The sequence below is a fragment of the Podarcis gaigeae genome (genome assembly GCF_964106915.1).
Source record: "Podarcis gaigeae genome assembly, chromosome: 10".
Lineage (NCBI taxonomy): Eukaryota > Metazoa > Chordata > Lepidosauria > Squamata > Lacertidae > Podarcis > Podarcis gaigeae.
In genome coordinates, this window is record NC_139686.1 from 50,088,607 (window position 1) to 50,112,373 (window position 23,767).

Below are 23,767 nucleotides of genomic sequence, written 5' to 3' on the forward strand. Positions count from 1 at the left end.
TCTAAAGAAGGAGAATAATATTAATGAAGAGCAAAACAAGGGATTTTGTGAAGAAGTTGGTACTGCTGAAAACATGAGATATGCTCTTGACTGTATTTGGGTTATTATCATTGTAAAACCTTCTGATGTAAAGTCTGTATAAAATTAATTGTCTTCAAATAATAATAAAAAAGAAACAAGCTAAGAAATACACTCTTAGTGGACAATGTAATGTAGCATTGTTACATTAATGTTTAACTGCAGGCAAAATAAATAAATATATTTAGTAATCCCCTTTTACGAATGTAAACCAAAACCAAAAGAGCACAGCAGCAGAATGTAGAACCAACTACTAGGTTGAAAAAGCTGGTGCAAGGAAGAAATCTAACCTGCTAATGACTACACAAGAAGTATTTCACTTCACAATTAAATGTGTTCTCCCTCAACATTTCTTTTTTACCTCAAAGTTGGGGCGGGGGGGGGGGATCCCATGACCTTTAGAATGCTTCCATCCTCATATGATTTCCTTGGAGGATGTAAAGCACTGAGGACACAACCCTCTTCTTTTAATCATCATTTGAAGTTCATCAACACTGTTAGTTATTCTGACTAAAGGTCACACATTTTAGAAATCCTGCCAATTTTGGTAAAAAAAGAAAAGAAAAGATATACCGTATTTTTCGCTCCATAGGGCGCACCTGACCATAGGGCGCACCTAGTTTTTATCTAAGTCCAGTTAATAATGCTGAGCCAGACTTATGGCCATCGAGATTAGCCTGGCCATCTCAGTGGAAATCTGGGGAGGCTGGGGTGGACTTTCAGTGGTCAAAGTGTGGTTGTGTCTTCCTGCCCAGCATCTATTTCCTGCCGTCTTTCCCCCCTGCACCCCCGCACCCTGCTTCGAGGGAAGGAAGCGGAGCCATGGATCCTCTGCTCGCAACTGCAGTGGATTCCCTCCACTTTGAAGCAGGAAAGTGGGAGAGGAGCTGCTTACACGAGTGTAAGCTGCTCCCCTCCTACTTTCCTGCTTCAAAGCAATCAGAGAGGAGGGAATCCGCTGCAGCGTCAGCAGCGGAGGATCCATGGTCCCCTTCTTTCCCTCCTCCGTAGTTGCTTTGAAGCAGGAAAGTGTGAGAGGAGTTGCTTACACGAGGGAGGTGGGGACACATTTATTTGACCTGCACCAGAACCAAAGACGACTGCCAAATCAGCTATAGAGACAGCTTGTCGTAGTTTTTAGAACCTCCACCAGCGGTGAACATGGCTGTTGTCAAACCAGCATCTGTTCAGGGCTGCCCCAGGTTGCCCGGCAACTTACTGTAACAACTTCATGATGGGTTCTGGCAACTATTTTTCTTGAAAAAAAAGCACTGGGTGCATCACACAAAACATGTGCAGAGAGGGCTTTAATGCTGCCTGCAGGCCTGCTCTTTGCACCCTCATTTTGTCCCAAGACTGCTTTCTCCCATTTAGGGCTTCTTCCATCACCTTTCCATCTACATGGATAAACAGCACTGGGAGCATCATCATCTCTCCAAGACTGCTTCTCAGAGCATAAAGAACTGCCCTTGAAGAATTCACACATTTAGAAATGGAGTTTGAACATTTTAAGTACAGTGGTACCTCGGGTTAAGTACTTAATTTGTTTCGGAGGTCCGTTCTTAACCTGAAACTGTTCTGAACCTGAAGCACCACTTTAGTTAATGGGGCCTCCTGCTGCCACCACGCCGCCAGAGCCCGATTTCTGTTCTTATCCTGAAGCAAAGTTCTTAACCTGAAGCACTATTTCTGGGTTAGCGGAGTGTGTAACTTGAAGCGTATGTAACCTGAAGTGTATGTAACCCAAGGTACCACTGTAAAAATAATTTAGGTGCCAACAGATACTAAAAAGTAAGACAGTCCCTGCCCACAGGCTCACAATCTAATAGACATGATAAGAAATGAAAAAAGGAATGGAAAAGGAAGAGGAAAGCAAGCACCTATTCGTTCTCTGGCCAATGGATGAGGCTAGGTTGGTCTCTTTCTAGCTAAGATTTACTGCAGACTATTTATAATTTTCGGGTATGTTTTGGGGAAAAGAACACCTTGTTTCTAGAATGTTTTCACATCCCCCCCAATAGAATCCAGGAGGCAGATGATACATATGGCATTAAAGATTTAAGTCAGGTCAATGCTGGGACAGGTGGCTGCTTAGAAAGCTCACCTTGAATTCCATAGGTAGAATGTAATCAATTAATAAAGAGCATAAAAATATTGGCTTCTGCGGTTGGTCTCTTTGGTCTCAACAAAAGAGGTTGGGATACATTTGTTGGAGCAGATGGGCTAATTAATCCATAAGCAACTTGTGAATGTTAAGTAAAGAGCATATCTCCCCACATAGAAACCATATTACTGCCTTGTTTAATAAAGCTTCTGTTTAATGAACACTCTTCGCCTTTTGGATAAACTGCGAAATCTGGGCCACTTGTCAAAAACTTCCCCAGAGTGGCTGGTGGCCGCTGCTTGGAAGGGAGCCATCCCCCTTTGATTATCTCTCTAAACCCAGCCACGTGCATAAATTTATCAATATCAGAAAACAAGAAAACAGGGGATCTTTTTGTCTTTGATGCACACACATGCACATGCTAGCTCTAGCAACCAACTGGCCCTGGCCCACTGCCATTCCCAAAGGCAGTCAAACCATATCTTTGGCAAGCACACAAGCACATTTGTGAAATGAAGCACAGGGAAGGAAGAGGAGTTATAAATAGATGATATAAAGGGCAGGAAGTAAAATGACTATCCGGTGCTATCCTAATGATAAATTGTGGTTCCAATGTCAAACCCATAACAACCTCAACAAATTTGTGTTGGTTTCTGTCTTGTTTTTAGACTGCAAGAGGCCCACTCTTCTTGTTGTTTTGCTGTGTTGAGTTTGGCTCAGTGTTGCCAAAAGCAAACTGTCTCTTTAAGAAAAGTGCTTCCTCGTTTGCTGTTGTATATTACAGGTACTTACATCCTGATTTATTAGTGCAAGGCCATGGTAGTTATAAAAATAAAACACAAACTACAATAAATATGAAAGCAGCCGCAACAGAAGCAAGTAAGAGAACAAATACAGCTTCAGGATTTATTTATTTTTTAAAAACACCCTAAAAGATGACATTAGAGACGTGGGTGGTGCTGTGGGTTAAACCACAGAGCCTAGGGCTTGCCGATCAGAAGGTCGGCGGTTTGAATCCCTGTGATGGGATGAGCTCCCGTTGCTTGGTCCCTGCTAGCAGTTCGAAAGCACGTCAAAGTGCAAGTAAATAAACAGGTCCTGCTCCGCTGGGAAGGTAAACAGCATTTCCGTGCACTGCTCTGGTTCGCCAGAAGCAGCTTAGTCATGCTGGCCACATGACCTGGAAGCTGTATGGTGGCTCCCTCGGCCAATAAAGCAAGATGAGCGCCGCAACCCCAGAGTCGGCCACGACTGGACCTAATGGTCAGGGGTCCCTTTACCCTTTACCTAAAAGATGACATTAAGAAACCTGGGCAAACAAACAAACAAACAAACAAACAAACAAAAACTTGCTGCCCCAAAGCCAACAAATCAGAGTCAGCCAAACCTCACTGGCAAAATTCCACGGCAGGGACACATGTTAGTGTAAACTCCACTGTGAGATTCTTGAGATTTCACCCCTCCCATTCCAAGAATCTGCTGATGTTCTTTGCTGATTCTCCAGAGAGGAGGGGGGTGGTTTCTGCTCACTACATATTCCGCTCCAGCCTCACATAAAAGAGAGAGACTGAGTGTTAGAGAAAGAGTGTGTTATCTCTGTATAGATAAGGTTGTTGCTAAGAGCAGCTGCAGACACTCAGTGCAGTTCAGCTTCTTCATTTAGCTCTGTATATAGTTTGTATAATAGTTGTAGATAGAATAAAAGTAGTTATTCTACAGAGCTGTTCTCCAAGTGGTTTATGCTCTGCTGTGCAACGACTGTCTTTGGAAGTGAATCTGGTGCTCACAACTCTGAGTTGTGAGTCCACAGCACTTTGACCTGTTCCTGTGCAGAAGGTGGTCTCTGGAAGTGCTACCCCAGCTCACCTGGCCCAGTCAGGGCTGAAGTGGATGAGTCCAGTCGGTGGCACTGGCTCAAGGGCGATGCTGACAATTCTATCTAGCCAGTACTACATATGCTGACACACAACAAACAACTATCTTATCCTTGGAATAAATCAGTTTGACTTGAAGATTGTCTTCAACCTGAAGAGTTGTGGCCATAGCTCAGTGATGTAGCCATAAGGTCCTTGTTTCAATGGCTTGCTGGTCAGCAGAGACAATAGTTATCTAGAAGAACCAATGGAAGATCCTCATGTTTCCTAGGCCTCCAGTTCCATCCATAAGAGTTAAGCAGAAGAGAGCAATTATATTAAAAAAAGGGAATCCGCTGGATATTGTCAACACTAACAAGAATATGTATATGACCAAGCATCATGGTCCTTCCAGTTGTATCAACAACTAAAGTGTTGCCTGAGAGAAAGCTTTCATTACCTGTGAAATTTACCTGCATAAAGGGAACCTGCACAAAGGGAACAGTAGACCCTCCAAGCGTATCTATTTTCCAGGGATAGCCCTGGATTTACAGAAGCCATGCTGGTTTCTGCTTGGATCCCAGAAGGTCCTGCTTTTCCTTAGGAAATGTTGGAGGGTATGGAGAAATGCAACACACGAACCAAGGAGATAAGTAACTTTTATATATGTTGGAAGCTGCCCAGAGTGACTGAAGCAACCCAGTCAGATCAGTGGGGTATTATTATTATTATTATTATTATTATTATTATTATTATTATTGAAAAGGGTGTCCCTATTTTCATTGGAGAAAAGTTGGAGGGTATGGAACAGCATGATATTCAGGAGTGTCTATCCAGAGTGGAGAAAACATGTAAAGTATGCAAATCACCCGGCTCTATCACTCTTCCTATTTATATACATACATCTTTCTGTAGGGGTTCCCCATTTTTCCAAGTTCACTAACTTATCACACCAGATGTCCTGTCAAAACAGCCACTGTTCAAGAATTCTGGTTGTGTCAGACTGTATTGGGAGCACTGCCATGCTGTCACCAAACAAAACGGGGTGTCAGGAAACTGGAATAAATGTAGAATCTGCATATATCACATCCGGATGATAATCCACATTTCTAGGCTTTCCCAGATGGTGGTTTAATGAGCCCAGAGTGTATTTAATATGTAAATTGCATGTTATATTGACCAACTGATTTTTAATTACTGTAATTCTGCCTTATGGTGATATGAATTCAGCTAGCTCTAATACACGTAAAATATATGGATTTATCATTTAGCATAATTAGAACTTCTCAGTCAATTATTACAAACTTAAAAATGCTTTATTTTGCTTGGCAATTTACTGGCCCACATATTACGTAGCCATTGTGAAATATGTTGTATATGGTGGTGTTTTCATAGGTAAGGGGGAAGATGGTTGAATTTGGACGATTATTTCCATGTAAGTTTCCACTTTCCTTGCTTTACACTAAACATCATATTTCAGTTTCATTCATAAGAAAAGCAATGATTTCCTTAGTGAATAACCATATTGCTAGCTGCTTTAAATGCTACATTAGATCAAATTAGACATGTTCAACTTACCTATAATAAATGCCACCTTGTATGTTATTTATAGGCCCCAACACTTCCTCAGAAACATCTTTCTTTAAAAAAATGGAGGAGGGAAAGAGAAGGTGGGGGGGGGGACCCACAAGCTGTACGGCAAGGACTATATGAGCCATATGAATGGGCAACTTATCACTGTCATCACAATTCATCCTGTACCAGTGCTTGAAACTCCAGGTCTTCTCTGAGCTGAGCAGTTTAAAAAGATAGATGGTTGCCTTCTGGCTAATTGTGGGAGTTCTTTCATTACTATAAAAAGTCTTTTTATATCTCAAGTGACTTTATAAGCAGTGAATAATGAGACTTAAAAGTCTTTCAAAAAAGGAGTCCGCTGATCAAATGCTAGAGTAACTTATGGGAATGGTGACCTTTTTACTCATTGAGTTACTTCAAACTGCTGCTGTTGGCACATTATTAAAATTATCCATTTATGGAGTGCAGTAAGGCATGAGGCAGCTCCCCCCCCCCCCATTCTTTCTTGAGAGTTATATCCACTTCAGGAATCAGCTCAAAAGAAAACCTGATGTAGTTACCTACAGCCACGCACCACCCATTTTGCTGACATGAAACAAAACAGAAAAGAGCTCAGACATCTCCTAACAGCTGGGCAGGATCACTTGGCACCAAGACTAGCTTAGTCTGCCAGCTCTGGCAGTCTAATCCTAAGAGGTAGCGCTTTACTAGCTGTGGGCATATCCACGCCTAGTGATACTCTGTCATGTTCAGCAAGGCTCCTGGAGCAGTAGATACATCTGTCACTGCTGTCACTGTTCCCCCTGGCCGTGTCAGGACCAGGAAAGTGCCAGCAAAATCTATTCCAACACACAAAGCAACACAAAAAATATCTACAAGGGAATCTAATGCAACTCTGCTATAGCCTCATAGCTAAGAGCCCAAGTGTTATTGAGTCTACATGTGTCCCCGATCACATTGGCATGTGTGTAAACATGTTATCGCCAGAGAGACATGATATTTTGAAATCTTGGGCATGGCACAGAGAAGTTTTACTGTGCTTTAATTGTTAGATGAGATTAGCGAAAGACTGTTGAATTCCCATCTGGGTGTGGAAGAAATTCATTTATTATTACACACACTGCCAAGGAGGGACAGGAGAATAAAAATAGTTGTGAAGCTTGAATCACTAGAATGGTTGAAGGGAATAAAATTGTTACAGGAAACAACACACAGGGACAGATTTCCTCAATCTCATGCTGAATGAATTGACAGTTTATACTTTGCTGGTTTCTGTGATAGAGATTCACAGAGGTGGCACATATTCCTGTTGTCAAATAAGAAATGGGGAGGGGTAATAGGGGTCTAATAGGCTGCCATGGAGGTCTCCATGCGACAGGCTAATGCAAATGGCAGGGGTTTGGGCTATGTGGGCAGCGGGAAAGAAAGCAAGATCTTGGAAAAGAAACAGACAGTGAGAAACAGAAGAGCTGAAATGCTTCTAATTTCCTACTCCCAGGAGAGCGGAGAATTTCTGAAGTTTCACAATGACCTGAGATTCTGGGGTCACAAGCTGCATAATGAGGCTCTATAAGTAGCTAGGCGTGAGTTTCTGAATGCAAGCTGCAGTCTACCTTTCAATATTTGTATTCTGTTCTTCATCCAGGGAATCCCGTCTGGAGAGGAACTAGATTCAATTCCCTTGAAGTTCAGCTCTGCAAACTTTGTTCAAAGGTAGACAAATTCCCTTAAGGGGGAACATGTGGCTTCGTGCCTCTGAATGGTGTCTGACTGGCCGATAAAAAACAACAGACATGGAGGAGAGGCAAGGCAATGAGGTAAACAAAGTGAGGAAGGGGGCTAGCTATAGTTGGAACAATCTACCCTAGGAATTATTATTAAAAATAACTTCATTTATCAATCACTTCCCGTGACGTATCCGAAAGCAATTTACAATACAGCAATATATAAATTTCAAGTACTAAATTCTGTACTATTATTCCTGATGTATAAAAATTGGTTTAGATTCCATGATCATAGAGCAAAGTGGTCCCTTGGGAAAACAAGGTCTGTGGGCATAGTAAGTAAGCCAGTAAGTTCTACTCTGAGAAGACCTATTGAAATGATGCCTATTCATTTCAAGGGATCTACGCTGTATATGACTAACTTTGGATACAATGAAGTTGCGACAGAAGCTAAAGGTGGGAGAAGATTTCATAACAAATTATTGGTATGCTAAACAACCAGAGGTTGGGTGCCACCAGGTGGACAGGTGGTCTTTGGGAGTAACCATGGGGGTTGTGAGCCAATCCAGATAGGTATCCTAAGTATTCTTGGTCTTGACTGCAGACCTGTTCCCACCAGAGCAAATTACTTCTCAGAACTGAAGAACCATACTACTGTTGGCAGTGGGCACTTGGACACATCCAGAGTTCTTGCTCTATAAAGGCAATAATAACTGTAATAATAATTTATTATTTTCCCAGCCACTCTGGGCGGCTCCCAACCGAATATTAAAAACACAATACAGCATTGGTTTGTCTCCTATTAATGAGAATAGCTGATGTACCCCAAGGTTTGCTTCTTCCGTCATGCTTAAATAAAGAGCTCATGCTCTGTACTGTCACCTGCAGAATGAAGTTAAAGAAAACAAGGAATTAAGGGGTATGGTCAGAATGCCAGTCAGATTGAGCCTTGGGGTGACATGAGATGTGAGTTAGAAATTACCTAGTTGAAATTTCAGCTGGGATATGAACACCTTTTACTTCAAGAGGAATAGCTGAACTAAGGGCAAAAATGACAAATGATCTTGTAGCAAGTTAAGAATTAATATATTTTATAAGTTTTCATAGTATAAACTGCATCTTACTGTATCTTTAATATGGGCATACAAATAATGGCTAGACTAACAGGATTGTCATAAATTACCATATTTTTCGCCCTATAAGGCGCAACTAGTTTTTTTGGGGGGGGGAATAAAGGGGAAAAAATTTATTTCCCCCCCAGGCTGGGACGGGGGAAGCCCGAGCTTTCCCCGACCCCAGCCCCCAGAACAGGCAACTCTCCGCAACCCGTGAGAGCCCAGCGCAGGCTCCCATGGCTTGTGAAGAGCTGCGCGAAGTCTGGGCGCGCTGAGCTCAGCGTGCCCAGGCTTCAGCATCCAGGCAACTCTCCGCAAGCCGTGGGAGCCCGGCGCAGGCTCCCATGGCTTGCGGAGAGCTGCGCGAATCCTGGAGAGCGAGAGGGGTCAGTGCGCACCGACCCCTCTCGCTCTCCAGGCTTCAGCAAAAGCCTGCATTCACCCCATAGGGCGCACACACATTTCCCCTTCATTTTTGGAGGGGAAAAAGTGCATCCTATAGGGCAAAAAATACGGTATATTGAGATATAAAATGATTGTGAAGTGCTTTGAGCACTTAGAAAAAGTATGATATAAATATAGGTCATATTCTAATGGTCCATGGCTGATTTTTTAATTTTTTTTTAATGCAGACCCAATTCACAATTCACTGGCATGTGAAACATGTGGGTTGATGCTGAAACCAACCCAACATCAATCAATAGTTCACCAGAATGCTGCCTAATGTGGACAGACCAGTAGCATAGTAAATGTAGCTTGAATTACCTTGAAATCACACAACCATTTTACCAAATGCTGAACTCTGAAAGTATCTGTATAACCTATATGCTGATCTGATCATGTGTCTAAGTTTGTTCTGGGTATAAGCTTTCGTAGAAGAAGTGTGCATGCACACAAAAGCTTATACCCAGAACAAACTTAGTTGGTCGCTAAGGTGCTACTGGACAATTTATTTATTTTTTACTGCATCAGACCAACACAGCTACCTACCTGAATCTTTTTGAAAGCAATTCAGCAAAACATATACCGAAGTACTATGGTGATTTGCTCACAGTAGACTTTATGCCATTTGGCCATGTTTTCTAAATAATTATAAATTATTCAGGAGCAATAATCATTTGCCCATGTCAATGCTAGACTATGGCTACCAAGTTTGGGGCCTGCTGGCAAGTCATACCAGGCAAAATGCCGAAGTAAGAGATGCCAGAGACTGGCTGGCTGGAGGATAAGAAGAGGGACTAGAAGGAGGAGACTGTAGAAAGAAGAATTAAATGTCAATATAAGGCTTTGAGGATGTATCTGAGTGCTGCATGCCTCTCTCCTATTGTGTATGCTGGATTTGAATTTTCAGAACTCGGGAACACTGCATATAAGTTTTATTATGCATACATATTGGACACTTTTTTAAAAAAACAACTCATTTTTAAAATTTCATCCAAGTTGCTTTGAGGGTAAAACACACACAAACTCACTCCCCACTAGCTCCACTTCCCTTGTGTATCATGTACTGATTGTGAAGAACAGTTGTGGGGAACATGCTTCCACCAATAAGATGCATCTTCCCTGAACAATCAGCTGCTCAGTGGACAATGTAATTTTGAAGTCGCAGCACAGAGAAGGGCAATCGAAAAACAGAGGCTCCTATAAGAAGAGAAATGTCTCGTGCAGGTTTGAAATGGCACTGCAAAATCTAAGCAAATACTCTGCACCTGAGGAGAAGGAGAAGTCTATAAATCATTCTCGACAATCAATTCTGCTATTTGATTTTGCCCTGACACTTGTTGGGCTTAGTCACTGACATGGAACTGCTGTAAAAAGGCCAGGCCACCAGGGAAATCTGGCAACCTCAACATGTGAAAGTGTACTAGATGACCTCCTGCCTTCATCCCTCTTAGTACTATTTTTCATCCTTAGCATAATAATATGCTGTCTTCCCGGCAGGATCTTCTCTTTTCATCATTGTTGCAAAAGTGGAAAATGCAAGGTGGAAACAACAGCTAGAAATCTGGTTCGTACATCTGGGTTGTATTATAATAAAATGGTGGAGAGGGGTCATTGCTCCTTGGGTGAAGCACCATGCTTTATGTAAGAAGGTCCCAGGTTCATTTTCCAGCACCTTCAGGTAGCAGGGCACTTCCTGGAGTGCCACTGCTTGTTATATTAGACACTCTTAGGCTAGATGGATCAATAAACAGTCTACAGAAAGCAGCTTTATTTGTACACAGTACACACTATCCCAAGTGTGTCTTTTGTTATTGCAAAAAGCCCTAGAATTGAGAACGTAGTTAGGTAGAGATAGTGAGCTAATAACAAAACTCACCCCCCCCCCCAGATCAAACACACACAATGCAAATACATTAACCAGCAGGGGCTCCTGTCTCATTACAATAGCCTGTAACTTCCTGCTGGTTAATGTATTGTATTGCAAGTGTTTGAAGTGAAATTGAGGTGTTAGTCCTCTAAGTGCCTAGAAAAAGTCTGAAAAACCATAAGAATATGAATATTTACTTCTAAAGACTCCCACGGATACGTTTCTATGAGAAATGTCTCAAGTCTATTTTCGTGCAGAACATGAATCAATGCCTTTTACTCTGCTTTAAAAGAATTTACTTCAAACACATAGTTAATTTTCATTGTAGCTGATAGAGCTTTACAAGTTAGTTTCCTTATTATATGGTTACTGAAGAAGATTCCTAAATAATTTTCAGACATACCGCACTCATCAAAAATGACAACATGCTATGTCAAAGTACCACTTGACTATGCATGTGGGAGCTTCAAGGGGGAAAAAAAGCCTTTGGTTTGTTTATTAATGATTCAAATGTGAAGAGTCTTTGTAGACTCTGCAGAGCTACTGCCTTTCAAAATGTCTTACAGAAAATAAACGGTAATTTAAATTTCATCAGTTCATGCTTCCTAGCAGGTTCCTGCTTATAGACTTTCTCAGGGCCCAATGACATGGAGTTTGGTATCTATGTTCCAAAATATATTTAGTACTGTAGAACAGGAGCGGCCAATTGATGATCAAGGGGGCTGCAACCAGAGTCGCTTTGATTTTTCCTAAGTGCTCTCCCATAACTGCAAGATACTCTCATTTTCCAGCAAAGTACTTGCTGGAAGTAAGAAGCAATGCCACACAACACAATCACAAAAAAGCATCGAAATGGGAGGCACATGCTGAGAAAGTTCATGTGGTTCTTTTTCTTATCAACATAATTCCTCTTTGTCTCACAGACAGCCTCTCATATCATAAGCCAATGGACACCTGCAAGGTTGAAAGCTGCATTATGTCCCCCTTGTGCACAGCTTTTAACCAAGCCAGTGTTGTGGCTGGAAGAATAATACAGTCATACCTTGGTTCTCGAACTGAACACGTTCTGGAGGTCCATTTGACTTCTGAAAACGTTCAAAAAACCAAGGCACGGCTTCTGATTGGCTGCATGAGCTTTCTGCACTCAATCGGAAGCTGTGGAAGCCTCATCCGACTTTCAGCTTCCCAAAAAGTTCACAAACTGGAACACTCACTTCCACGTTTGCGGCATTCGGGAGCCAAAACGTTTGAGTCGCAAGGCATTCGAAAACCAAGGTACGACTGTACATGAGCCAAGTATGCACTGGTTTTGATCTACTGTTGCCTGTCTTTTTGGCAAATGGCAGGTTGCTCCAGAGACAGAGAAGTCTCTGGGGTGATCTCCTACTTCCCAATACGATGGGTGCCTAGCCTGTGAGATAAGAAACAATGCAACTCTCATCTGAACAGTTTCACTGGCCTGGATAGGCCAGTGAGAATCTGTTCCTCCAGGTTTGTTATTCCTGCTCTAGAAGTAAGGCAGCACCTGTTCAATGCATCAAATGGATGGTCAAGACCAGAGCTGTAAAAACAAGGTTCAGTCCTGTTCTTTACACCTGTAACTTATGTCACCTTTAAATAAAATCTTACAGTATTTTAATTTCATTTCATCTATTGCTTACACTCAGCTTCTTCTTCCCAAGGGAAGTATCATCAACTAAACCAGTTAATTAATTCAATAAAATCCCCCCAGATTTAATGTGCCCACACTATGTCTCTATACTTGGCCTTCTTTGCACAGTGCTTCTCAATGGTGTGTTTTCTGCAAGACAGCAGAGACAGGCCAGCCAGGTATCCACTGAATTACTGGAAGTTGGTTAAAAGCTGGATCTTCATGTCCAATGTAGGAAGGATTCTCTAGCCTGTAGCTATTTTCCTGTTACTGTACCTGAGTTCTCCACTCACCCCCAACACTTCTTTGAAGAAATAGAATAAATTATCATTTGAACAATTTATTTCAACAATTTATATATTGCTTAACACCAAAGTTTCTAAAGTTTCAGTGAAGAATAATGTTACAAAAGATATATACTGGATAAATTCTGTTAAAAATAGCAATGAAATTAGAAAAGTTAACTTTAAACGCATGCTGATTTTTTTTTTAAAAAAATGTCTTCACCAAGAACCTGAAGTTTACCAAGGAGGGGGCCTGCCTGACCCCTGCCAGGAGGGAATTCCAAAGAATTGGGCCCACACTATTTAATGCCCGCTTCCTGGTGGATGTAAGATATGCATCTGAGCCATATGGGGCCACTAACAGCAACTGCACTGAAGATCCCAATGACTGGGCAGGGAAATAAGGCAATCAAGTGGTCCTTAAGGTATCCTACAATAACCTTGCACCCTGGCCCTGGTAGCATATGGTAAGCCACTGCAAGCTCTGGAGCACCTGGTTTATGTGTTGGTGGTAGTCTATCTTCACCAACTGTCTAGCTGCAGCATTTTGTACCAGCTGGAGCTTCTGAACCATGCCCGAGGGGAGTCCCATATGGTAGCAATGAGAATGGTTGCATGGTATGCTTTCAGCAGGTAAGGCAAGGCCTTCACCTACCTGGTGCCCTCCAGATATTCTGGGCTACAACTGCCACCATTCCTGACCCTTGGCAATGGTAGTTGGGGTACTGATGGGACTTGTGGTACAAAACATCTGGAAAGCACCAGGGGGTGAGGAAATGTGGTCTAAAGGTTTGCTTATGGGTACACTTAATATACAGTGGTACCTTGGGTTACAGATGCTGCAGTTTGCAGACGCTTCAGGTTACGGATTCCGCTAACTCAGAAATAGTACCTTGGGTTAAGAACTTTGCTTCAGGATGAGAATAGAAATTGTGCTCTGGTGGCGGCGCGGCGGCAGTGGGAGGCACCATTAGCTAAAGTGGTGCTTCAGGTTAAGAACAGTTTCAGGTTAAGAATGGACCTCCAGACGAATTAAGTTCTTAACCCGTGGTACCACCGGACACAGGTGGGGTGTTTTTTTTTTGTTTTTTTAAAGCAATTTATATTGAAGAGCACATATAACCTTTTTAAAAATACCTTTTAGGAACTATAGCAATGCTATAAACTTAGGACAAAGGGCCACCTCATTTTTGAAATAAAGACATTTGTGGCTCTAGCATGTACTTTTAAAAGTATTTACATTTTGTTTATAAGAATAGATATTTGGTGTGTTGAACCAGTGAACTGGTTTCAAATGCAGGTGGTCTTGAGCAGGGGTCAGCAAACTTTTTCAGCAGGCGGCTGGCCCACTGTCCCTCAGACCTTGTGGGAGGCCGGACTATATTTTGGGGAAAAAATAAAAATGAACGAATTCCTATGCCCCACAAATATCCCAGAGATGCATTTTGAATAAAACCACACATTCTACTCATGTAAAAACACCAGGCAGGCCCCACAAATAACCCATAGATGCATTTTAAATGAAAGGGCACATTCTACTCATGTAAAAACACACTGATTCCAGAAAGAGAGCAGGGTTCTGGAAAAAATGACTTTGGTGATCCCACCTGCCATTGAACCTAATATGTTTTGTCTATACACAATTTTAGTTTAGGCAGGATCCCCAGAACGTAACCCTTACACAAGTTTCAGGCTTACTGTAATTATATATGGTCAGAAACATGCTGTGTGCAAATGGCATTAGAGAAAGGGATTCTCTTATCCCAGCATAACTAATGCTACTTCTGATTAGGTTGTTTTTCAGAGAGAGAAAAAAAGTGGGCCTTAATCCAGGTGGAGCACTGGGCCAAATGGAACAAAACATTTTAAATGCAACTTTCCCACTTCACATGGTTTTTGGAATACAGCCTTACTGTAGATTTAAAGAAAATGCAGGCCAAGTTTGCAATTATTGCTTTAGGAGCTTCAAAAAGGATATGTGATCAAGCACTTCCCACAGTCGAACATTTTAGATGGTAGGTAGCCTGTTTCTGATTAAATATACACACACAAGTATACAAACACTGATCGAATGTTTTCTTGGGAAATCAACCCTGTTTTAAGGTCTGCACCGGAATGAAAAACAACACTACAGGCAATCTCCTATCATGCACTTATTGCAGCAGAAATAGTGTTCAGGGCATAATCATAAATCAGTACCGATTCCTGGCTGACTCTGCATCAAAGCTATATCTACTATCTGCACAAATACTTGCAAGGAAGTGTAGGAGATACAGAAGTAAAGTAAAGGAGGTGACAAACAATGTTGTCTCGTAATGTAAATAGCAATATGAGACAAAGTCAGGGGCCCCAAGGATTCAGGTTAACATCTCTTCTGCACCGGACCCTGACAAGTCAGCTGGAGCCCATTCTTCAGAGCTGCCAGGTGATTATTCTGGAATATAGAATAAGGGGAGAAGCTCCCACTCGCTGGATCATCACCTTGTCATGGTGAGTGGGCTTGCATGTTCCTATGACCCTTGTGAGCGAAGCCGTCGGGAATCTCGTACTCCCAGCAGGGTCACCCAAGGCGGTAAGGTCAAAGGGAAGGAACTAGACAAAGAATGATCCAAGAAGTTCTCAACGGCAGAACAGGTGGATGATGATGATGATAATAATAATAATAATAATAATAATAATAATAATAATAATAATACAATAACCTATTAAACATTAAAAGCTTCCCTAAACAGGGCTGCCTTCAGGTGTCTTCTAAATGTTTGGTAGTTATTTTTCTCTTTGACATCTGGTGGGAGGGTGTTCCACAGGGTGGGTGCCACTACCGAGAAGGCCCTCTGCCTGGTTCCCTGTAACTTGGCTTCTCGTAGCAAAGAACTACCAGAAGGCCCTTGGCGCTGGACCTCAGTGTCCGGGCAGAACGATGGAGGTGGAGACGCTCCTTCAGGTATACTGGACCGAGGCCGTTTAGGGCTTTAAAGGTCAGCACCAACTCTTTGAATTGTGCTCGGAAACGTACTGGGAGCCAGTTTAGGTCTTTCAAGACCGGTGTTATATGGTCTCGGTGGCCGCTCCCAGTCACCAGTCTAGCTGCCACATTCTGAATTAGTTGTAGGTTCCGGGTCACCTTCAAAGGTAGTCCCACATAGAGCGCATTGCAGTAGTCCAAGTGAGAGATAACCAGAGCATGCACCACTCTGGCGAGACAGTCTACGGGCAGGTAGGGTCTCAGCCTGCGTACCAGATGGAGCTGGTAAATAGCTGCCCTGGACACAGAATTGGCCTGTGCCTCCATGGACAGCTGTGAATCCAGAATGACTCCCAGGCTGTGAACCTGGTCCTTCAGGGGCACAGTTACCCCATTCAGGACCAGGGAGTCCTCCACACCCGTCCGCCTCCTGTCCCCCCAAAACAGTACTTCTGTCTTGTCAGGATTCAACCTCAATCTGTTAGCTGCCATCCATCGGATGATAACAAGCGGATGATAACAAGCGGTATGTTACAATGGCTGTGAAGGCGGATGAAGGCTGCAGCAGATAGGAATCTACCGGTTTGTCGTGACTACTTCATGCCATCAGAACAGAGCCCTACTGCGAAGACTGTGCATTGGTCAGCGTGCACTGATTTACACACATAAAACAAATTCACACATAGGCGTCTTCCAAAAACCCAACCCAAACCCCAAGAGTCCCATAGCTGTTGGCAAATGGTAACGGGGGCAGGATCGTAAAATCTGGAAGCCCCTAGTCATGAACAGGCACATGGGCAGTGGATACAGATTCAGTCATTCTGACTCAATGAACGAGGCAGTTGAGCAGCTTGGCAGCTGCATCCATGACTGAGCAGCCCTTTTTAAGATCCACTCTGCTCACCCCGAAAAGGGGGAGGGGCTAGAAAAGGTGCCCTAAACATAGTCTGCCTCCCTTTTCCCCTGACTGGATTTCTGCACCCAGTGGGGTCACCACCTAGCAGTCATAAAAGACAATTAGTCACTTACAGACTAATTGTAGTTGCTTACGCACTCTTTGTAGTCACTTACGGACTCATTGTTAAAACCTTGTTTATGGAAGACAATCTTCAGCCAAGAAGATTCTGGAACACAGAATAAGGGGAGAAGCATATGGAGTTTCTTCTTGCACCCACAGAAGTATTAGGGAGTTGTGATGGGCACTTCCCAGCTACCCTGGGCCTCATGTTACCTGAGGGTATGGTGTTACCAGCTAACACAGAGTGCATCCCTTTACAGAATAGCTGCCACGGGACAAAGGGCTGATCATTCCCACAAGGGTGCCCCTTTTCAAACAGCCTCCAGATCCCCCTGGAGCTTCTTAAGATAGCAAAGCATTATAGCTTTGAAGTGTGATCCTTTTCTTATTCTGAGAGACCACACCAGGTTTATGACCCAAGACCTAAAGTTTCCTACAACAGAGAAATAATGAGTTTTAAGAGAATGATATACAATGCAAAAGTTACAGAAAACCAATATATTTCCTTTGGAGCAAATCTGCAAACACTATCTGCTTTCCCTGGACTAAATAGTCCCTCAGCTCACCAGGCTCTCAGAAGAATCTTACTCTCAGATGTTCCAAACTTACAAACCTTTTTTTAGTATGCTGAGTTCCACCTGGAACAAAAAAAAACTTCTAGGATGGCTGCCTGTTGATATTGACACCCACTGTCAATCACAGGCTGCACCCAGTGAGCCATGAGAATTTGTAAAGACCCATAGTCAGAGATGAGTAATCTCTGACATAGGTAATGGAGATTTCCCTACCTTGATATTTGAACCTTATAGTATTCGCCAGGTTCCCAGGTTAAGCCTATAATCCCCCAAACAAAAAGGAAAAAAAATTATACATTTCCATACAAGCAAAACCTAGTATCATAGAACTGTAGAGTTGGAAGGGACCCTAAGGGTCATTTAGTCCAATCCCCTGCAAAGCAGGAATCTCAACTAAAGCATCCATGGCAGATGACCAACCATCCATCCTCTGCTTAAAAACCTCCAATCAAAGAGAGTCCACCACTTTCTGAGGAAGTCCATTTCATTCTTGAACAGCTTTTACTGTCATAAAGTTCTTCCCAACGTTTCATCTCCTTTCTTGAACCTTGAAGCTATTGGTTCAGGTCCTACCCTCTGGAGCAGAGGAGAAAACAAGCTTGTTCCATCTTCCATGTGACAGCCCTTTCAATTTTTGAAGATGGCTATCACATCTCCTCTCCATTTCCTCTTTACCATACCAAACATACCCAGTTCTCTCAACCATTCCTCATAAGGCTTGGTTTCCAGACCCTTGATCATTTTGGTTGCCTTCCTCTGCACACGTTCTCATTTGTCAATATCTAGAAATGGACACAGTACTCCAGGTGTGGTCTGACCAAGGCAGAATAGAGTGGTACTATTATTTTTCATTATAAGGATCAGGGCTTTTTTCCAGCTGGAACTCAGTTCCAGCACCTCTCAGGTAGACACCATTGCCTTTGTAAGAGAACAAGGGAGGCAGTCATGGTGAGTTCTGGTACCCCTTTTTCTAGAAAATAGTACTGATCAGCTACTAATAAAGTATTATGTAAGAGATAATAAATAATCTGTTCCTTCTTAGTTGAACTGATTCTCCATAGAGTGAAAAAATTAAAACCACAGTACATTTAATATTGGTTTTAAAGATATAAATGAAGTCCGTTGTTATGGTGTGTTGTCCCTCTTTGCTAGCCATACTCAGAACTGCCTGAGTCAGCTACCAGGCAATGTGCTTGTAGTTTTCAGTTCCGCATTACAAACAGCAGCCTGCTGCATGGTTTTCCCCACCATAAACCATTTTATATTAAAGTTTTTCTTTGTTGATGTAACCTCTGTGTGTCCTTTTCCTCATGATCCTTTCCAATCACCACACCTACTGCTCTTCTACAGCCATTAAAAAATTGCTTTAACAAGGACATGGAAAACTGAGTTTTATTGGAACAAGACAAATTATGATTTATTTGTATTATTTACTTTGAAAACAATTCATTAATAACTCCATATACATTTTTAAAATGATACAAAGTTATCTCCAATTCATCAAACAAAGCAAAACAAAACAGTTAAAAATAATAATGTCAGACTGTGGAAAATGCTATGGTCAAAACCAGAATTTGGTTGTTGCTGTTCATACCTCTTTATCAATAGTGCATTATTGTATTCCAATATATCTCTTTCTTTCTTTGGCGATCACTCATAGCCAAGTAAGATTGTCTTCCATAAACACAGTTTTAACAATGAGTCTGTAAGTGACTGTGGAGGGCAATTCTGGATCCACACATCCTTCCACAGTGGGGACATTGGTTCCTGGGCGGGAGTTGATCGCAGTGTGGATTTGCCAAGCGTGCCTTCCTCTTAGCACGTTTCTCCCTTGCGTTCTGAGTTCGAGTGTCTTCAAAGTCAATGACAACTTTGGTAAAGGCTGTTCTCCAACTGGAGCGCTTGCAGGCCAGTGTTTCCCAGTTGTCAGTGTTTATACATTTTTTTTAGATTTGTCTTGAGACAGTCTTTAAACCTCTTTTTGACCACCAGCATTACGCTTTCCATTTTAAAGTTCGGAATAGAGTAGTTGCTTTGGAAGACGATAATCAGGCATCAGCGCAACATGACCAGTCCAACAAAGTTGATGTTGAAGAATCATTGCTTCAATACTGGTGATGCTGAGGACAGAACCACAAGTTTTATATGGAAATATGTGGGTGTGACAAAAGTCTAATGGCTGCTTTTGCTAGGTATCATTTCTAGACAGACTGCTTTTCCTAGGCAGCTTCAGTTGGGAGGGAACAATTTGTAGCACAAAGTCACCACTCATTTCTCCACTCGAAATCACTCCCTCAGCTTCTTTTCTGTCCTGCAACAGGTTTTCAAGAACATGTGAAGGATAATGTCCACTTGAACCCTGCAGGGGAAATCATCTGGAGAATCTGTGGTCCTCCATATGATCTTCACACTCCTGTCTCAGTGATGCCTATGCTGGCTTGGTCATTGTCCACAGAATGGAAGATGACAGGATCCCCAAGGATGTGCTCTACAGGGAACTGGCTTCAGGCACCAGGCCCATTGACAGACCAGCTCTGCATTCAAAGATGTCTACAAATGTTTCATTAAGGCTGGCAACATCAAGCCCGCCCTGTGGCAATCCCTTGCAATGACTGCAGGGCCTGGAGACAAGACAGTCAGGTCGTGTACCCATAGCTGTAACCAGATGAGGAATGGCCACTGGGAGGAGCACAGACAGAAGAAACGCTATGGTATACCTGCAGCAACACAACCGGACACCTTCATCTGCCCCAGTTACAACAAAATATGCACCTCTGATATTGGTCTCTACAGCCACAGCAGGCACTGCAACCTTCCAACAGTCTGACTTCACCCACAAAGGTGCACTCCTCCATTGTGCCCTGAGACAGACGGATGCCAACAACTCCCATCACTCTGAATATCAGCTATTATGGCTAGGGCTAATGAGAGCCACGCAATATCTCTCTGATGTCCCCCCTGATTTAGTGGCATCAATTTAGAGCTCAGAAGTGACAAGAAGGTGAAAGGGATAAGCATACCTCTCCCTCTTTGCTTGTACACATTTTTGACTAGGAGCTAGTGAATACATATACATGTTTTTATCTTAAGAACAAATCTCAGCGTTAGTTCTTATTTATTGAGACATGGTGTAGACAAATGTTTCCCGGTGCCTTAATGTGTTCATAGAAGTTAGCTCAAAATTGTTTAATTCTTTCAAAGTAATATTTTTCAGGCTATTAATCTGGCAAGTGGATTATTGCCCTTGGGTATTTCATGGAAAAAAATTGAAAAGAGATAAGGTGTTTCATTAAAATAGCTGTTGTTCTGCATGAGCAAATGCTGATATTTCTTCCATAATATATTAGATTTCTGAACATTAAGACTTTCTAAAGCATCTCTGTGGATATGCTCAGTTGTAACTGTTCCTTCTGAGCTGTTATGGTCAGCTATATCAATCGTCTGTGAATTTAGAAGGGTGTAGACAAAAGACAGCAATGAGTCAGTGTCTTAAAATTGCTCATAGACTTGTGGAACAGTTACAGATATTCAACTAAAATTGCTCAAAATGAACATATTCATTGTAGTCAGTCAACTCTATCTGTACAGGATAGATTAGTTTTCCCTTTTAAGACACTGAAATGAAGGTTGGATGTTTAGTGCACAAACACAGCACAGGAGCTAAGAAACAAAAACGCAGGTCACATATATATTTGCTGCTTATCATCTTGCTGTACCTGCTTGCTACAGTCAGCCCACATGCTTGTGTCACAGTTCACCTCTCACTATGGCGGACTATGGACAAATCTATACTGATGAGTTATAACATTAGCATGTGTTTAAAAATGTGACACCAGAGTGTGCTGGAAAGCAGTGATCTTTTGCCAATGGGAAATTGCACTGGGAGATTTTTTATAGCTTTTTTTTTAATATAAAAAATAACATTTTCCAGATCACTGTAGATCCAGCCTATAATAAATATCTATACAGATAGGCTTATTCCTCAGTTCTAAAACTGGTCTGATAGGTTCTATTTAAATTCACTCTCAATACCAATCAGTTGTATGACTATATTCCTTCTGGACTAGTTTGTCCAGCTTTGGTCCTCACCCTGCACTCAGATCTTACCTGTGGCTCCTAGAAGCTGTCAGCATGCCACAGTGGCCACACCCCGGGAAACAGCTTTGACTGTGCAGCTAAACCAGGTGAGGGCAACCTGTGGGTCCCAAACCCTCGGTGAGTTAGAGACCTCCCCCTGCATGTGAAGGCAGGCTCTGGTGGATTGAGCAGATGAGACCAATAGTGGGTCTAACCATCAGAGAAGGTGGTTTCTGCATGTGCTGTAGAGGGAAGTGAAGGGGAGATGGGGTTCATCAACCTGGGAAGGCAGCCCAACTAGGAGAAGGAAAACTCTGACCCTAATCTTCTTCTGCCTTGTGGGATATCTTTGGGAGAAGAAAGGGCTAAGGAGTAAATCTTACACAAAGCCGCAGTGGAGTCCCTAAGATTGTTGGATGGCACCTTGTAAGCTTCTTTCTAGCAACTCCTACAGCTAAACTGGTGTCAAACATTGTTCTGCTTTCCTTTAGAAAAGGGGGAAGTAGACGGATATAGTTAACATTTGTTTCCTTTAGATCATGGATGCAGCTTAATCCCAAACTTCACTTTCACTGATATAATGGAGAAAGCTTAGGGACGGTTTTATATTTTGCCAATTTCCTTTTTTGGGTCCTATACAAAGCCCATCAGCTGAAGACTTGACTCCCTTCCAGAGAGTCTTCTTGCAACTGTCAGGCAAACATAGAAACATTTTGGTCAGAAATATGTTTGCAACATTCTCTGGTGAATTCTTATCATATCACAATGCACCCCAGATATTAAAGGTAAAAGGTAAAGGTACCCCTGCCCATACGGGCCAGTCTTGACAGACTCTGGGGTTGTGCGCCCATCTCACTTAAGAGGCCAGGGGCCAGCGCTGTCCGGAGACACTTCCGGGTCACGTGGCCAGCGTGACAAAGCTGCATCTGGCAAGCCAGAGCCGCACACGGAAACGCCGTTTACCTTCCCGCTGGTAAGCGGTCCCTATTTATCTACTTGCACCCGGAGGTGCTTTCGAACTGCTAGGTTGGCAGGCGCTGGGACCGAGCAGCGGGAGCGCACCCCGCAGCAGGGATTCGAACCGCCGACCTTTCGATCGGCAAGTCCTAGGCGCTGAGGCTTTAACCCACAGCGCCACCTGCGTCCCACCCCAGATATTAGATTTCCTTAATCAGTCATCCTATGATAAGACTTCCTAAAAGCTTGTTTTAAAAATATGCATATAACAAAACAAAGCTAAATACTGCTGTTAAAATGGAATACACAAGATGAAACGGTCAAATCAGCTATGATAAAATGGGCACAGGACATTGGGTATAATATCATGTTTGCTGACTGGGAAAGGTTATGGACCACCGGTTTGAAGTTCACGGCATGTAATGCCTTGAAAGAAAATATTATGAAAATGATATATAGGTGGTACATGACCCCAGTCAAGCTTGCAAAAATATACCATTTGTCTGATAATAAGTGCTGGAAATGTAAAGAAACTGAAGGAACGTTCTTTCACCTCTGGTGGACTTGCCCTAGAGTTAAGGCTTTCTGGGAAATGATATATAATGAGTTGAAAAAGGTATTTAAGTATACCTTCCCTAAGAAACCAGAGGCCTTCCTTTTAGGTATTGTTGGCCAGAGGGTGTTAAAGAAGGACCGAACATTTTTTATGTATGCAACAATAGCAGCAAGGATACTTGTCGCCAAACACTGGAAAACTCAAGATTTGCCCACACTGGAAGAATGGCAGATGCAACTGATAGACTATATGGAACTAGCAGAAATGACCGGCAGAATCCGAGACCTGGGAGAGGAGGCAGTGGAAGAGGATTGGAAGAAATTTAAAGACTATTTACAAAAACATTGCAAATTGTATGAGCGTTAAGAAAGATGCAAGATTGCAAATAATATGGCACCATTAAGCTAGTTGGAAGGAATATGAAGATAAGTGAAATTTAAGAAAAAGATAAATTTTGGATAAATATTATGTTAAAATTAAGCTTTTAAGGTTTGGATAAAAGTATCTAAAATTAGGGACACAATATTGGAAAATTACAAAGTAAGAAGTGAAACAAGGTGATAAATTGCTGGTTAAAGCTTTATAAATTTGGAACGCAGGAACGAGAGATGTGAGGAAGCCCAAAGAAGTGAAGAAAATATGGTTATTATATGTTATATGTTATTTTGCTTTTTTTCTTTTATTGTATTAAGAAGAATTTTAATAAATATTTTATAAAAAAACAACAACAAAGCTAAATACACACCAAGAACAGATAGTGTCTTCTAAGTTAATGTTGGCAGTTTTTTTTTATTTCACCCACCATTTATCACTGGAATGAACTTGCATGTGGTTGCCAAATTTACTCACAATGGGGGGGGGAGGGGAAGCATCGGTCACCAGTTGGCACACACAGTTGGCACCACAGATGGACCTGGCTCCCAG

At 42.3% G+C, this 23,767-nt stretch overlaps 1 protein-coding gene across 2 annotated transcripts in view; it reads right to left on the minus strand.

The window, feature by feature from the left end:
• The window catches only part of PDZRN4 (PDZ domain containing ring finger 4), a 221,645-nt gene that overhangs the window by 39,849 nt on the left and 158,029 nt on the right, over nucleotides 1–23,767 (minus strand). The gene's annotated exons all lie outside the window — the stretch shown is intronic.